Source organism: Falco cherrug, chromosome 7, assembly GCF_023634085.1.
Source record: "Falco cherrug isolate bFalChe1 chromosome 7, bFalChe1.pri, whole genome shotgun sequence".
Lineage (NCBI taxonomy): Eukaryota > Metazoa > Chordata > Aves > Falconiformes > Falconidae > Falco > Falco cherrug.
Window position 1 is genome coordinate 18,640,166 of NC_073703.1, and position 17,840 is coordinate 18,658,005.

The 17,840-nt window shown below is 40.4% G+C and overlaps 1 protein-coding gene and 1 long non-coding RNA gene across 6 annotated transcripts in view; one reads left to right on the plus strand and one right to left on the minus strand.

Annotated features, from left to right (window-relative positions):
- The window catches only part of LOC114014875 (uncharacterized), a 38,519-nt gene extending 26,200 nt beyond the window's left edge, over nt 1-12,319 (minus strand). For both annotated transcript variants that reach the window (XR_008733097.1, XR_008733096.1), the window contains exon 1: nt 12,211-12,319. This is a non-coding gene — a long non-coding RNA (uncharacterized LOC114014875). The remainder of the gene's footprint in view (nt 1-12,210) is intronic.
- The window catches only part of CGNL1 (cingulin like 1), a 63,908-nt gene continuing 58,342 nt past the window's right edge, over nt 12,275-17,840 (plus strand). For 2 of the 4 annotated variants that reach the window (XM_055715639.1, XM_055715640.1), the window contains exon 1: nt 12,276-12,414. The gene's annotated coding sequence lies outside the window, so the exon portion shown is untranslated. Of the gene's footprint in view, nt 12,415-17,840 lie in introns of all 4 variants that reach the window. The other 2 variants (XM_055715641.1, XM_055715638.1) reach the window with 2 other exon arrangements.

Sequence of the window (17,840 nt, forward strand, 5' to 3'; positions counted from 1 at the left end):
TACATCATATATTCAATTTAAAGACAGACAAATGTTCTGGGAAATAATGTTTTTATTCTGAGGGTACTTTCCTACTTCTAACAGTGAATTACTCCTAAGATTGTCTCTGAAAATCCTTGAATGCATGGATTTATACCCTCAAACTCAAGAGGTTTTTTACTATGGCAGGTGCTACTTACACCCTCCTTTTGACATAAGAAAATGAACATAGAATGGATTGGTTTTGTTTCCTTTGTTATTGGTCACAGTTCTATGAGGGAGTTATATTTCTGACTGAGGTCTGAGATATATATCATTAATGAATACAGGTGTCTATGCTTTAACATGGTCTTCTAAATGAAGGGTCACCCTAGCAGCTAGAATAGCTTCACACATATGCCTTTGGAACATAAGAGAAAGCAGAGGAAGGATTCATCTTTCTCATAGTCTGAGTATGCTAGGGGCCAGAAGCTAGCAGATTGAGAAAAGAAACTTGTGCATCTGGACTACCAATAGGATCACAACAGAGAAGTGCCGAACTGACTTGAAAACTAACAAAATCTGTGAAACAGATCTGATCTTTTGAAAAGCCAGTGCAGACCTGCAGAAATGACAGAGCAGAGAGGCCATGCTGAAAACTCCAAGTGCAAACTGACTACATCATCAGCAGTCATGGCAATGGGAAAACTTTCTGGATTGACAATAAATAAGCCGATCGGGCAAAATAAACTCAGCTGCTTCACAGGTCCACATGCAAACTTGGAGGAAGCTGAAATGCACAGCAGAGACAGCTGGCTGTTCCTGAGGGTGGGCCAGCTGCCAGGCAGCTGTGACAGGGGGAGCCAGACTCAGTAGCCACCCCTTGATGACCTGGGCTACCCTGGGATTGACTGATATTCTTTATTGGGAAGGTAGAAGTTGAATATACTTTGTGCAAATAGCCATAGATTTTGTTAATCATTATTTAAATATATCTATACAGCCAGTGTCCCACAGTCTGTTGTTTGTATTCCAAAATAATCAAGAGCAGAAGAACCTCTCAGTAAGAGCACAAGAAAAGGTTTAATTAATTTTTTCCCCCAGAGGGAAGCTGGAAATGAAACTCTAAGCAAGAGCTTTGAGAGGTGGTTATCTTGCCAAAAAGAATCATAGATATTGACACTGATCCTCTTTTCTGCCAATTTAGAAATTTTGGTTTTGAGCTTCTGCTGTGATGATTTTTTTTTTAAAAAAAAATTCTAATGTGATTGACTGTTTATTTTCTAAACGTTTAATGCCTCCACTAATACTCTAGCTTCACATATGGAAAAGTGCATGTCTGGATCTGGCGGGTCATACTTTAAGGACCCATTTCAAAGACAGGCTAACATTCTGATCACAAAAGAAGACTGTCAGAGCCACTGCATAAGCACAGGTCAGCACATTTGCAAAATGAGATATTTGTCTTTTTTCAAAGATTAGGGGTATCTCTTCAGTGAAGTGTTAGAAGACACGTAACTGCAAACACTGCCAGCTGCCCCTGCTATTGCAACAAAACTAAACAAATATTTTCATTGTACTTAGACAAAGAAACATCACTGACACACACACACCCACACCATTCTCTTGTTTTGTTACAGGGTGTTATAAAACAGGAGAGCACAAAATATATATTAGGGTGCCATCTCTCCTAACATTCCTGGATTTCAGAAAGGAAAAGATGAGTGTTTCCACATATATTGTTTTTTCACTGTAGTGAAAAGAATGAAAATAATTTTCAGTATACAGAGTGTCTGCACCTGGGGCCTAAATGAAGGGAATGAGGTAAATAGTTCCAAGTAATTAATGTAAATGGCTCAGAGGGGCCACAGAAGGAAAGGGGAGTTTCTCTAGTTTAAATGTTTGCATTCATGCTTTGCCTAAAGCAAAACAAGCTATCTGTCTTCTGGTTTGCATTTTCCCAACTAAAGCTTCCATTTGTCTTATTGTCATTCCAACATGTGCATCATTTACAGCTTTCACTGCTTGAAATATGCAAGTACTGTACAATGCAAGATTTCTTCTCTGAGCTTTTAAGATTTTCTAGAATTGTAGAGTGGGTTTTAAAAAGTGAACCACTAAGGGCAGATCCAGTTTAGAATGTGTTGGGTGATTTTTGTAAATGGCTACAGGTCAGAGGCTTTGGTACTGTGGTTTTGCTGTGCAGTGGAATCTCCACCCCAGAATGAAGTGCATTGCCTCTTTTCACACTTGCGGGAAGAGGGTCCACCACAGAAATTACCAAAGCTGATAGGCTACATGCAGATTGGCCATTATTAAAGACTGAAGAAAGGGTGATGGGTCTTGAGTTCCATCGGTTTCTGACATTCTGATCCTTTAATGTGAGCTGTAGAGATGTGAAAATCTCCAAAATACATTTCTGAGCTCTCTCCTAGAGTTAGAAATTTATGCCAACCTTTTCTTACAAAGCAAGGGAGTAAAAGTATTATCTGTTTTTCTAATAGCTCAGGGAATAGAGGATTAGTGATCAGAGGAAGTCTCTGTTCAAGTCTTAACACTTACAGAGGTTATTAAATTTGCATTTCTCCCATTTTTAGAACCTCAGTACAAAGGATGTGTAGGTGAGACACTTCTAGTTTCTCCTATGGAAGTGAAAACACTGCCCACCAGAAATACTGTGATAAAAAGAAAATTAAGTGTGACTATTTATCTTAGTGTACTCATCAATGTTGGTTGTTCAAATTACTATGAGATATGAGATAAACTCCTTGTCTTCAGCCTATCATTGTGTTCCCCTGTTACATGACTCATATCAGAAATATTTTCCATCCTTAGACTGCAGGCATTATCATTTCTTCTATTGAAGAGAATTGCCTGATGTGTGGGGATAGTTAATTTTGCCAGCTCTCACAAAGACAGAATTTCATTTGACTATTTGCATGGCAAGCCTGCAGTCACAGTCCTAGCTAACATAAAGTCCCCTTTGTATGATACAGTGTACAAACATGCTAAGGGACATGCCCTAACTTGCAAGTTGATAGAGTGATGAATTTGATGTGGAAACTGGAGATGAACAGGCCAGTAGAGCTGTTGTAAAAGCATGGCAAAGAGTCACAGCCTTTGTGACACCCTCATATATAATAAATATCTTCTGTAGACCTGGTCTGAAATAGGGTTAATTTTATATGACGTCTGGATCTCAAATGAGTGACCACTGGTGAAAGTCCTATTATCTGAATTCATGTTTAAGAGTACCTTCTCAGGGTAAGTATACAAATTCAGTATAAGAAGCAGAGTAATTGTTAGAAAAAGTTTAGACTGGGAAAACTGTGTTTCTGCAGTGTATGTTTCATCCCCTCCCAGCAAAACAACCTAGTCAAGAGAAAGTGTCGTTTTGCTGTTGCAAATGTATAGGCTTTTTCTGACACAGTCATGTCAGTCTAAGATCACACCTCAACACATCCAGGACTAACAAAGGAGTGCTGACAGAAGCCTATAGCCTAGTCGTGGTCTCATAGGAAAGGTCCTGACCTCAGAAACGTTAACTCTCCTCACACTGCTCTGAAACAGCTGTATTGCAGTTCCGATTATTAAAATAAAATTCTTACCTGTCTGAGGTTTATAGACTCTACCCTCTCTAGAAAGAGGTAACATTTCTCAAGCATACAGAATCAACTCAATTATTTCTCATCTGTACTGATGGGAACACAGTTTTATATTTAAAAAGACATATACTGTATATTTGAGGGAAAAACATAGCAGGACTAATTTGATTTAGTCCATTGTATCTAGGATTTTTTCCCCCTGCTAATTCGGTTAGAGAAGTATAAAAGAACAGATAGCTTGGGAGTATGGCAGAGCAATCTGCCAAACTACAGACAAAGGAAAGTAAAATAAAGTTAAATCCTTCTCAACAGAATTCCAGATAGCACAATGTGGGAGCATCAATTTCATGTAACTAAAGAATTTTTGTGAATAGTTAAATTACTTCTTTGGAACAATAAGCTGTTATCCAACTTTGAATGGCCTTGCAACTAAAAATACACTCTATTTAGTATTTCTTTCAACTTGTTTTAGACAGCATCAATAGTTTTCTCAGAAGATACTATCACTGTTTGGCAGAAACATACTTGCAAAAATAAACTAAATCCAGAAAAGTTTCCAGGGATGAATTTGGACACAAATGTGCATAGTGGCTCTTGCCCATATCCAAAACAAAACACACTAGCTGTACAACAACTTTCTTTGCTAAATATAAACATCCTAACACTGATAAGCTTTACAGGAAGAGAAACTGATTGCCATATATTACTACCATCACCAGTATTTTAAGAGCACCCTCTACAGTCACAAAACACTAACCAGGAAAAGTTGATTCTACCTAAAGAAAACAATATTAACTGAAAAATGGAGTATTAGTTCAGTTTATCAGTACAGTTTTAAATCTGTATGAACATCTCTCTGTGTGTGCTTTAAACCCCAGTAAAGATGAGCAGGCTTCGCATGAGTGGGAAACATAGAACCTACTTCATCACTGAAGCCTCCATATTTGAGAATTTAAAATACCTTAAGTATTCTGCACTGGCTCATCATTAGGCTGTAAACTTCTCTTAAGACAATGGATGGTTGTGGGATCTGAAATGGAAACCTGTACAAGGCAGTGTTTGTTGTTTTCAAAAGCAAGCAAGGAATAAACCATGGCAAAGGCCAGGATGAACTAGTTCCCCTCAGTTTGTGTCATTTGTGTGTTCGCTCATGGTTTTAGTTCTCAGAATACTTTTTGTAAGAGTTGTGCAAAAAAAGTACTTAGCTCACAAATGGAACTGAAAAACGTTAAAAATCTCCATGAAATGCTTATTATATGCATGTACATTCTACTGTACAAACACATCTTGCTTGATTTGGGGTTTTGGTTAGCAGTTCCCAAAAAACACACGACAATTCCCTCCTGGAACTTCAAAGCAAGGAGAGACAGGGTAGAGTGTGCCTCTGCAATCTTCATACACTAATTCTTTTCAGCAACCTCTCAATTTCATGCAGTCCATTCTACTGGCTCCTGACACGGTAAATCTGACACTATGGTAATATAATTTTCTGTTATTGCGGTGTAACTTTTTTTAATAGTTAAAAGTCTGTCTTCTGTTGTGCTTTTTTTTTTTTTTTTAAATATGTACTGGACTTTTTTTTTTCAGTTAGGAGAGAGTTGATTTTATTCTGCTATGGTTTCCACCCTTCCAAATGAGTAAAAAAAGTTGCATGTGTTTGCTACCTTTCTTTTTTTTTTTTCTCCTTGAAAAAGAAAAAGCAAAGGATTTCCATATCACCCATTCATTTTCCCACGCTTTTCCCTGCTTCTGTTTCCAAGTGGTATGTTCAGCCTTGAATATTTTTCCATGTTCAATTTTGAATGACTGTTTATGTCATATTGAAGCGAGTAGGACTAAAGAAGGCCTTTTAAGTTAAGGACATGCTTAAGCAGTTTTCTGCATCAGTCCTGACAAAACAAACCTATAAAGGTTGGAAATTCCAGTCCTCTAAAACCTATCTTCCTTAACCTGACATTCTGGGTCTTGCCTAGATTTGCAAAGTTACAGGTATTTTCTTAAGTCTTCAATGCATCAGTAGTTAAGATATTGGAGGTGAATCAGGAGTGATGCTTCACCTTTAAAGCAGAAGGCTCAGTATCTAAGTTGATCCTTAATGTTTCTTATCTGGGATGTCACTGAAACGTTTATCGCTCTTCTAAAATATCGCTTCACAAAGCTATTTCAATTTTATAACCTCATTTGATTAAGAAAAGTGGCCAGAGATAAAAACAATCTTCAGAATATTAAAGATAGTCTTTATTTCCTGGTCTTTCTTTTCAAGCTGCTCAGGTGCAAGTTCGTCAAAGGGTCAGAGCGGTTAAAATCACTGGAGGCACCAGGTGGTGCTATTGCACAGCAGCAGAAAAGCACCGCCAACGTACCGGAATTCCGCTGGGATAAAGGTTTTGGATCAGATATTGCTTTAGGCTTCCCTAGGCTTGGAAATGTTTCCTTATCTTTGCCCAAAAGGGGGTGTGTGTGTGAAGCAATAATTAACATATTCATGCATGCCTACAGGGGAAAAAAGTCAGGTTTTACATGGGATAGTGATGATTTTATCTCTGTTCCAAAAGCTACCTGGTTCTGAACTCAAGAATAAATTTAACATTTCATGTCTCTTGAAATAATTTTAATTCAGTGGGAATTAGGAGCCTAAATTCTTTACTGGATATTGGCCTTAGTTCTCACCAGGGACACACACACATTTCTAAGAAAACTGAATATAAGATGCAGTGTCTGCGAATCTTCATGTGACTAAAAGGATGAGTTAACAGATACGCTAAACTGAACAAAACCTTGTCCTGCTATATTTTTAGTCAACAGTACATTTTAAAACATGAAAATATTATTTTTGTTCTTCTGTTCTGTCTTCCTTAGCACACTATATGTGTGTTAAATTGCCTGCTTACCCCAAACCAAGATAATCTTTGATCTACATTGTAAACAAAAGGAGGCTAGTTAAAGGTAAAACAAGATTTGAAATTAATATTTCTGAGAGAGACAGAACATATTCTGTCTCCAGGATGCAATTTCTGGATGCCAAGCTTAAGGATTCAGACCTTAATTTTGCAAATATTTATGCTAGGTTAAACTTTAAATACATCAAAAATGCTTACATTTGCTTAACCTCACGTATGCACCTTATTTCAGCACGACAGATGGAATTGTTAAATTACTCAGAAAGCTCCTGCATTATCTTGCCATGATATATGTTTTTGGTTTCAGCATAGCACATTCTGTATTCTTTTTTTGTGATTAAATCTTTTGTCTGTTTTTTTTTTGTTTTAGATTGTACAGCATTTTTTGGTATCTGCATGGAGTGCTACATTCCTAGTACAAGGTCCTAATACTAAGGCTGTTGTTATAAAATAGATAAGAGCAATAGTTCTTAAGAGCTCCATGCATAAAGAGCATAGGAATCTTTAATATAAGCATGGGAAAGCATAATTTACTACTTTGCTGTTTCTGCGATAATCAATGTTTACGTTTGCAATGACTGAAACAATGCACTCTTTTAAGCTTCCTTCAAATAAATATATTGAAAATGCCAACAAATTACTAACTTTATGTATTTGTGCAAAACAGAGACTCAGTCTATGCTACTCCCAAAAAATCTAGTCTGTTCCTGCAGTGCAGGCACAGCTAAACCCCAGCAGGCTGGACTTGACCAAGAGGAGCTACATAGAGCACCACAGAGCAGATAGCAAAATGGTTTCTGGATCTTTAATGTACATGCACTTGGTAGTACCTAGGATTTCTGCAGGCTCTTCTTGGAAAAACTTCTTTTGTCATTGCTAGGATTATTTGAATAAAGCTATTCAAGGGAGCAAGACTGTCATTAAGGTGAAGGAAGAAATGTGAATGTAGCCAGAAGTTGTCCAAGGAGAAGAATGGGAGGTCAGAAAGTCCTGTGGTGGCTAGATACAGAACAGTGTCCAAAATCTTCAACTAAAGTTCCTATCAGTACTAATTATTCACTTAATTACTGGACTACATATTATTTGATAAATGAATACTGAAACTATCATATTATGTGTGATCAAACTTTGTGTTGTATTTTCCCCTCAACAGCTTTTGAAGTCAATAGTACCTTCTCTTCATCTCACCTTGCAACTTTGAAATCTCACTCTTGATTTCTATGTACGTAAGTAAGATTAATAAATGTACAGTCTTATATTTAGTAGGAAGAGTATTTGTGAACTTGAGCTAACTAAAATGAAATTAAATTATATAGAAGACAAGTTATAGTTTAAATCTTCAGCTCGTAACTTATCATTTTGTACATTTCATTTACTGCATCTTATTCTCCTGCAATGTAAACATGTTCCTGAATAGCTACCCTAATGGCTGGGATTATTCAGACTTTTTTTAGAATATTGTTATACAACTCTCCACATTGCGCGCTTGGGTTAGAGACAGAGTGAACCCAGTGCTCTGGGTTGTATCAGCAGTACCCTGTGTGTTTGACAGCTCTGTATGGGAGAACAAGAGATGACAAATGTAAAAGACTGGGGCTACCCCCAGAAAGAAAAAGGGGAGGAGGGAGCAAAGCAAGTGAGAAAGAAGAGGAGAAAGACCACGGTGAAAAGACGGGAAAAAAATCAGAAAGGTGGAAAATAAAAGGCCCGCCTTTCTGGTTAGTTGTCTTTCAAGGAAAAAAGAGAGGTCATAAATTAAAAAGCATCTGGTAAGAGTGTAAAATTAAATTCCTTCAAATAACCTAAATCCTCCTCTAAAAGTAAATTTACACCACAGTAAATTTGACATTTAAAATAGAACTGTTCCTTGTGTTCTATGATAGCCAAAGTGTTCTGATTTTTATAAAACGGTATTTTCTCATGCTCTTATAACTCAAAAGTTCTTTGTTGTTTGTTTAAATGGTTGAGATACAATTTGAGAAAACAACAAATCAGTGTAAATAATGGTAGACTAGAAAGAAGAACTGAATCTGCAAGACTGGTTTCTTGAAATAAGAAATAGATAAAAATGTCTATTCAACACCTTACTGAATACAATAATAACAGATAATTTTGTTACTTCTTAAGTAACAGACATCTAGTATTTTATAATAATTTGAGGAAATTTGCTATATATATTGCAAAAGATGAGTCAGAAGCAGTGTTGCAGAGTAATTATATACTGTGAGAAAGACTTTAATTTTTTTTTTTCTTTCCACTGTGATTATTGGATCAGATCCTTTCCTGCAAGGAAACCAGGGGTCTGTAATAAAGTGTCAAAATTCAGTTCAGTGTGTAGTTGAACAGAAAGAGACAGATGCATCTTGCTAGGAGCCAAGCATATAGCACTAATAACCCAAACTTTCAATCCAGTCTGACTCAATGCAAAAGGAGAGCTGAATTTTAGGGAATGCTGCTCAGTACCCGGGGTGTGCTGGTGTAGCTAGCAGCTGGAATTAATCTACAGCACAAGCTGCTAGAGCATTACTGTTTGTTTTTGCTTTAGCTGCATACTCCATTTTGTATTGTATTTCACAACTGCCTGATAATACACTGCCTGGTCAGAGAGGCATTAATCAGTGTCGAGCCAGTTTTGTAAACAAGGACCAAAGCCTTCGTTTAAAGGAGAGGAAAAGAAAGTGGATGAGGGGTGGGAAAGGAAATGGTAGCCTGCACTGAGATGATATTCTGTGTATGACCTAACGCTGCCTTCGGTGCAATTTTAGCATATTGCTGTGTTTGCATACACTCTTTCAAAAAATTCTTACCTCACTGGACCTTGTATTCTTGCAGGATTGCTGCTGGACTACAGCTCTTAGTGAACAAAGTCTTAATGTTTGTAGCATTATTTATACCAAGTACTTCTAAAACTCATGTTCAGAATATGCCAAAAATCTCTAAGAAACTGACAAAATGTTTGACTTAAACTACAGTTTTAATGAAAACTTAAAGGGTTTAAATTAAGCTTTCCTCAAAGGCTTATAGAATGTAGAATAGAACTTGTAGTTAAAATCTAGTCAAAGCTCTCCTCTTCAGTATGGGATGCTCATAGCCAATATAAGAGTTTTAGCAATTGTGCTGGTCTACCTTTTTCCCTCTGTTTATTTTCCGCCCCCTGTAATATGAAAAATACAATAAAATAAAAAGAAAAAAAAAAAGAAAAATGGCTTGGCCTAATTATCATATGAAATATTTTTTCTGAAACTCAGTACAGAACAAGAGAACAGTTTGCTAAGCAGTTTAATGCTAAGCACATCAGATAGCAATTGAGCTGTCTTCTGAGCTGTTACGTGATAGGTAATAATCATGAAAAAAATTAATTATGGACTATATAATAATTCCTAGTAGTCGTCATAGCCTGGTTGTTTTAGCAAGAAATGGATATTTCACAGGTTTTTTTCTGGTTTGCTTCTAAATGAATGGAAATGTATTATTGTATAACGTCATTGATTAACACCTGTTTTAATTAACCTCTAACAATAACCTGAAAATTATAGGTGTATATACCTCTTTAATGAAGCATTTTGGTTTTTATTGATTTCAATTCCTACACACGTTACTAAACTACAATATGAGGCTGAACAAACTGTCAGCGTATTTCTTCACACTTTAATTGTAATAAAATACAGCCCTGTACATGTGTCTGAGTTCAGATGAAAACTTTGCCTCATAGCTCATGTAACCCTGAGGACAAAAAAAAAAAAAAAGAGTTTAATTACTTTGTTTCTTTTCCATGCCTTGTTTCTCAGTTTTACCAGTTAGAGGGGGTGGGCAGTAAACTTCACTTGCTTTCTGAATATTATAGTGCAAGGAGCTAAGCAAACTAATACATCTTTAACTTAAACAGCTCCAAGATTAGTCATGCCCTCTGGTTATATGAAAAAAATATATGAAAAGCAAATGTTAAATGGTAAAATATGTAAAAGATCGAGACAGCAACTCAACTTTGGCTGCTCTGTCTCATGAGCATTTTCCTGACAAGTCAACTAAATGCCAAGGGCAGAAAAATCCATACATCTCTGACTTAGCTTTCAACAACCATTTTGAGGGAGAATTAATTTAGTATGTTATGCAGAGGTGCGTTTTTCCACAACAGAAGACTTATAGCCCCTGCCACACCTAATACTTCCATACTCTCAGCAAAAGAAAACATTGTCAGATGTCTGCAAACACCTCAGTAGCTGCCTCTGTAGAACTGTTTATAGTTTGTTCAATTCCCAGTTTACAGTTCTTTCTACTTATTAACCAGCAGTATACTGTTTTATCACAAGCTATTGCTGTCAGTTGTTCCTTTTCTGTCTCCCGGTTTTGCTTTTGACTGTTTCTTGCAGCTGTAAATAGATCCTTATGGAACACTGATTTGGAATACTACTGAAATACGTGTGTTTTTAAAATTCTGAGTGCACCTCATTTTCCCATGTATCACAGATTCATGTGAACTTTAACTTCTTTTTCCCAGCATAGAACCTAAAACTAGGTACAGCGCCCCAGAAGTGTCAATATTGATGCTGTATTGGGACCAGTTACTTTTCTGATTGAACCTCTTCTGTTTATACACCCTAATTAAGACAGGGACATTCTCTACAGAAAATCCATACAATTATATACTATACAATCCCATACACTAGTGTTTGCTAACTTGGCTTGTTTTGTCAGATGTGTAAGTAGCAGAGCAGCTCTGACAGAAATTTGAGCAGTGAGCTCCAGCACAGCTGGATGTGAAAAGAGGATGTGTGCCTATACATATTCCTGTAGAATGACCCTAAGTGGCTTTCATGCATATATACTGGGTGGGGTTTTTTCCCTCATGTTCACTGAATTTCTCGGTTCTAGACATGGACCTACAATATTTTGTTGTGCTCTTTCTCTCCTCTAACCTTTCTTCTTGACAGTGCTGTGTGATTTAAGGGGTTCAAATCTTGAGAAAAAAATTCTGAGGGCAGAAGAAGTTATCTGAGGCCCAACTCTTGTGAGATGCTTATAGGCACTGTATTCTTTTGTGTGACACTTGTAAACCACAAACCCTTAGCACCTAGATTTCCCTTGCACACGGGCCTGGGGAGAGAGGCACGCTGGCAGCACTTCAGCTCTCACTGTAGATGTAGAATATTCTGGAAACCTGCGGACACCTTGTGATATTTCCAGTTTAGCTGAAGACATTGTGGAAATCACCCCAAACGCTTCAGGCCGCCTGGGCGCGCCCAGGGGCGCTGCCGCCGATGCCCCCCGGGCAGTACGGGCACGCTGCCCCGGTGGCTCCAGCCTGCGTGCTGCGGACCAGCGCCTCACTCCTTCCCCCTTACCTCCGCCACGCGTTCCGAGCAGCCCGGCCCTGCCCGCCCGAGCGCTGCCTCAGCTCGTCCCGCCGCCGGGAGCCGCGCCAGCCGCCCCCGCACGCTGGGAAGCCAGCGCCAAGCCGAGCGCCCAGCGGCCTCCCGCTGACAGGACCCGGGCTCGGGGCCGGGCTGCCTCACGGCATTGTTCTGGCCGCCCCCGGTCGTCCCGGCACCGCTCGCCACAGCCCGCAGCGGAGGAGCGGGGTGCTTTTCCCCTCTGCGTGCGGTTTATGGGTGTCTGTCACGGGGGGGGGGGGGGGGGGGGGGGGGAACCAGCCTGAGGAGGCGCCGCGCGCCCCCTCAAAGAGCCCAACCGGCGCGGGCGGACGGGCGGGAAAACGCCGCGCGCGCGCGAGGAAGCCCCTCGCTCACCTGAGGGAGCGCCCCCCGCCTGGCTCCTCCCCGGCAGGGCCCGGGCGCGGCCCCGGTCCCGGCGGCTGTGGCACCCCCTCCCCCGCTGGAGGGGGCGGGCAGTCCGCGCTCGGCTCCGGCGGCGAGCGCGGCTGGCGGGGCGGCGGCGAGAGCGGCACGAAGTTGACGGGGATCCCCCTCTGAGGGCGAGGCGGCTTGGGACGGGTGAGGAGAGCGGCGGCGGCCGGTTGTGCCGGGAGGTCTGGGAGCTGAGGTGGGGGCGGGCGCTCGTCGCCCGCTTCTTCCCGCCGAGATGGCCGGGGCCGGCCGGACAGGGCTGGGTCGCGACGTGACCGGAGCGCGGTGGGCACAGGGGACGTCGCCGTGTGGCGCCTCAGGGGCTGCCGCCCGCGGCGGGGCGCCGTGGCTGGGGGGGTGGCTCCCCTCGCTGAGGCGCCCTGGGTCGCTGGCTTCACTCCTCCATCTCGCCCCGTTAAACACGCGCCTTTCCAAAGACCAAGGACGTGGGGTTCTGCCAGGCGTGAGGGGAGAACAACGCGGCTCTCCCTGCCCGACCAGCTAGCTGGGAACGCGCGGAGTCTGGCGGAGCGCCGGCCGTGCCGGGACAGGCCTTCCCCCGCAGCGCTCCTCGGGGCTGCGCTGGCGAGCGGCGGCTGTGCCGCCCCCGGGGCGGGCGTGCTGAACGGCGGAGCGGGGAGGGAGTTGCCCGGAAAAGAGTCTCCGGTGAGACTTCAGGATTTCTTAGTCTTTTCTGGGGGCTCTTTTCCCCTGGTGCGTGTACCGGCCGCCCCGGAGCCGCGGTTGCGGTGCCTCAGCCCGGGGTGCTGCTGCCGGCCTTCGGTTTCAGGTGAACTCGCACCGTCCGGGGCGGAGGGGCCCCCCCGCGGGCCGGGAGCCCCCCGCGGGTCGCCGAGACCGCGGTGTGTCGGGGGCGCCGCCGCCTGCCCGCACGCATTCCTCCAGGGATTCCTGGCATTCCTGAGCTGAGGGCGCTCAGACTTCATCTCCCTTTTATTCCACGAATTAGCGTACTTTTGCGAAAGGGTGTGTCCACATTGTGTGTGTTCTTCTTCATGGGAAAATAATGGCAGTTCAGCCATTTATTCTTCTTCCCAATTAACTTGGCATCTGATATAATTTATATCCCTCCCATATGATGACAACTTTATGGGGAGATCAGTGCTGTGATAAAACTTTTGTGGTGAGTTTGGATTAGCATCTGCAGTTGACATAAGAATAGTTGTTATGGCTTTTATCTTTCTCCTGTTTTTCTCTTTAAGCATGTAAGTGGTTTTAAAATATCACTGCAGCTCAGTTTGAAAAATTGTCGAAGTAGAAATAGCGGAAACCCATCCTTGAAAGTTGCTTTATTTATCTGAGCATGTACACTGTGTTTAACTTGTGCGCAGTCATATAAAATGCTTCGTGTAGATGAATCAGAAACCCCTTAGGATGTAATGATTTGTGATATACCCATATTAATTTGATAGATTCAGTGTCTGATGCTTATTCTGACAACTGTCTGTCACATGTCTCATAGTTAAGGCTGTTTTTATAGAGATGGTTTTATCAGAACTTTGAAACGTTTATAAAAACATAATTAAAATGGCAAAACCAAACCACTGATTACTTCTTAAAAGTGCTTTGTAAGAACTTGTTTGACTAGCAGTTATATTTTCTAGAAATGCCATGGTTATTGAATTGTCTCATTTTTTTTCCTCATGTTAGGCTGAGAATAAACGTGCTTGTGCTCACAGTGTGTACCAAGCCAGATGTGGTTACTGCTGACTAATGTAAAAGTATACCGAGTTGCTATAAGCTTTTTTTTTTTTTTTTTTTTTTTTAAATAGAGTGTTAGTTTGAACTCAGGTCTCTGCTTTTGGGAAAAGATTATAAATGGAAATGAAAACTTTTCATACAGTATTGGAATGTACCATTAGTAGTGTAGTAAGCAGCATGTTTTACAAAGGAGTTGAAGTTTGTTGTATTAGGAAAGGCAGTTATACTGCTTTTTATTGTATGGTATTCTTCTTGAGACATAGCTATACTTCGTAAAACAGAAAACTCCAAATTAGGAAGCAATACTTCTAACTTTTATTAAAAATTTTCTTAGAATATCATTCACATAAGAGAAGATTTTTATTATATTTTTTCAGTTTAATGTTCAGATATAGTTTAAAAAAAATGATATGAGATGATTAAAATGCAGTGCTTCAAATGATGTGTCTTATAAAGGGACTGATATTTTTACATTTTACAGTTTAGAGGTATTTTTGAAATGTATTAATCGTTGGAGAAGAATTCCTAGTTGGTTTACATACACCTTGAATTGCAACTGACATTAACTGTTTCTAAATCCCACTTCAGTGCAAACACACACTAGAAAGGATTATTTTAGCAAATATCAGTAATGTTATGACAGTAATGAAAAAGGTGGGTTTACCTCTTTGATTACATATTCCAAAGAGCCTGTCTTCTCCACGGGTGTATCACACAACTGTTTTTATTCTCAGTATCTGACTTAGTTGTGTTTTGCTTTTGAATTTATTAAATGGGATGACTGCTTAGGCTGTCTGAATTACCTCTAAGCAAACCAGCTTATTTTAATTTCTGTTAATTGCATTACTAGATCTTACTGTCACTAGTGAAATTCTGAGAATGCACTTAGGTTCCCCTGACAGGGTATATATGGGGGACGTGGAATTTAATTCACTGCAAAAATGGTCTGTGGTATATCATGTGTAAGGAACTTTACCTCAGTAAAAGCATGACAAAGCTGAAAAAAAAGAATTTGTGACAGTTCCTTCTTCTAGTTTACCGTATGTAATAGGAAGTTGATCTTTCTGGGAGTATTGGTGAAACTGGTTTGTCTGGGCTCTGCAATGTCACCTGAAATGTGTAGTTGAAATGGCATGACCTCAAACTTGAATTTTTAAACCTCTTGTCATGGAGCAACGCAAGATTCAGCCTGGACCATAGTGGGCAGGTTACTATTTAAAAATAGCTACTTAAGTATTTTGAAGCCAAATAATTCTGCTGATGTCAGAAACTAAACAGAAGTAGACCTGCAAGTTTCATTCTGCAGCTGCTGTTTGACCATTTCTGCTTTTTGAAGTCACAGTCATAGTGATGACGATGTCATTGTTATCTGGCCTTTTTACTATGTTGATAACCTGAAAACCTGTGTATTAGTGTCAAGCGCATGAGCCTGATTATGCAAAACAATGTTCAGCCTATGGCAGTGCCTGCTTGTGTTAATAGAGGGGATCTAGCAAGAATCCAGTCAAAATCACTGATGCTAATAGATTTCTGAGAAATGGCAATGAACACTAAAATAATGGGCCATTTTTCCCACTTACTTCACCCTCTATGCAACTCTGAATGGCAGTAGAAACGATGGATCTACCTGCTGTCCATGTATTCAGATACAGCAGGCTTAAGGAGTTTTTCTTTTCTCTGTCTGCCTCATTTCTTCCTTTTTAGGGATAGGAGGAGGTTGTCTTCAACCTGATCAGTTCAGTGCTATGATTCAGAGCTGGGCTTTACAAAGAATACATCCTTACAATATAGGGATGAGTCTTGAATGTGTCTTCACTGTCATTCAGTGTTGTGTCTTGAATGGCCAGGATGAGGCAAAGATGTTTGAATTCCTCCTGTTTTGTTGCTAGGTCTCAACAAACTGCATACTGAGGAAGACTACTGACGATGCATCCTCAGCTTAGGTTTGGTGGTTTACAGGGTTTTTTAATAAGTCTTGAATGCTGTATTGGTAGGGTGTGCAAAAACTGAAGGAAAAATATTGATCTTGTTGTTTCTGTTCTTACTTGGCAAAAGAATGGAAGATCCTCCCACTGAGAATGCTGCCATCACCAGGTTATTGTGAGAGCTAAGGTGCTTCACGTGTTCATGGAGTGTTTATTCCAGGCATGTTTATCTGGAAATGTTAATACATTTCAGAAACTGCTTTGGCTTTGACTCTCTGAGTGGAGTTAAATCTGAATGGTGGTAATTTTCAGTATAGCCAAGCATGAAAATTTAGTGTTTAAATCTGAGAAATTAACGTGTTAGGAATGCATGTGGTACAGATTTAGTGGAATGGTAGTCATGGAATCACCACTGTTTGGGATTAGAGCTCAGTGTATTTGCTGTGACCTTGTACCATCTCTGCCAACAGAGCTGGCAGCCTCCTTGAAGGAGTTTATCCAAATGTAGGCTTATAGCCTTCTGTTTTGTGTGAAATAGAGTGGATGACAAAATCTATAGCCAAACATTTTAAGTACATAGTATAGTTTTTCCATAAATGCCTCTACATTTTTAGCCAAATTAATTGTTTTAAATTAAATTGATCCATCTTTTGTATTTCTGTGATGCATTAACCAGATTGACAATATGAAATTTAAAATGAATATTCTAGAATAAACTTTTCACATTCTACTTGTTTTGGGTAGAGAGAGAACAATAAGGAATTAAGGTGATTGCAGAGAATGTCTCAGAAAGCACTTTGACTTAAAAAAAAAAATCAAGGAGATTGGTAAGACTGGAAGATGCCTCAATTATTAACACAATAGCCCCTTTCTGTGAGGGTCCCTGGGCATTCTAGGGGTCATTACCATTCAGGTAGCTGACTCATCAGTCTGAGTACGACAAGGGTTTGACTCCAGGCATTTGCAGAAGTTCATAATTCTTTAGTTATATGTACATTGCACACACCATTTTAATGTAGCTAAAATGTCGATGTGGAAACTATATAAATACGCCATGAACAGGAGACTTGCTGGCTAGGCTGCCCATGCTTACGCATTCATATAGATATGTGCCTATGTATTTCTGTGTGTGTATATATAATCTTACAAGGCTTCTGCAAGTGTCTGTGGGAGTTTATGTAGCCTTTAGGAGTGTTTCAACCTGATTTTGATTTCTATTGAAAGACATCTCTATGAGCTGATGAAGTTTATTAGAGTGGAAGATTTATGTACATAAAAACACTCTCAAGTGAGTAATGATTTGTGATCTGTTTCAAGATAAGAAGTGGTGGGTAGAGTTTGAGCTTTTATACAGAGGTGGGGGAATGTTTTCAGGGATGTGAATCAAGCTCAGAATATTTTGTTAGGCCTTGTTGCAACTGGTAATGGGTTGGAGTAAGTCTTCATACAGTCATTTGCACACCATTAGCTGTTACATGCAGGGAGCAAATGTTCAGCAGTCACAGCTTTTATTTACAAGAACAATCGGCATGTAATGTTATGTTATAATTTCACAAACACTTCAAGCCTCATAAAGAAGCAGCCCTACCTCTCTTATTTCCCCCCAGTAATTATGCTATGCCAGTGTGAAGCTGAGAAGAGTGGTTGCTTGTGGGAGCTGGTTAAACCTGTCCTCCGTGAACAAGCGGAGTACACACCAGGCAGCTTTGGCTGCACAGGCTTTGTAAGCCCTTCTAAGTGGTGCATCTCCTGGTGGAGCAGACCAGCACACTGTGAAGCTCCTTTCCTCTGTGGAGTTAGTTATCTAGCTTGTCTCTTCTTTACTCAGCTTATGTCTCTCGGACTGAATGTGATGATATCATCTCGTCTCGTGGTGGCTGGGCTCAGGGCCTGCAGTTCTGACTGTGTGTTTAAATTTTAAAATGC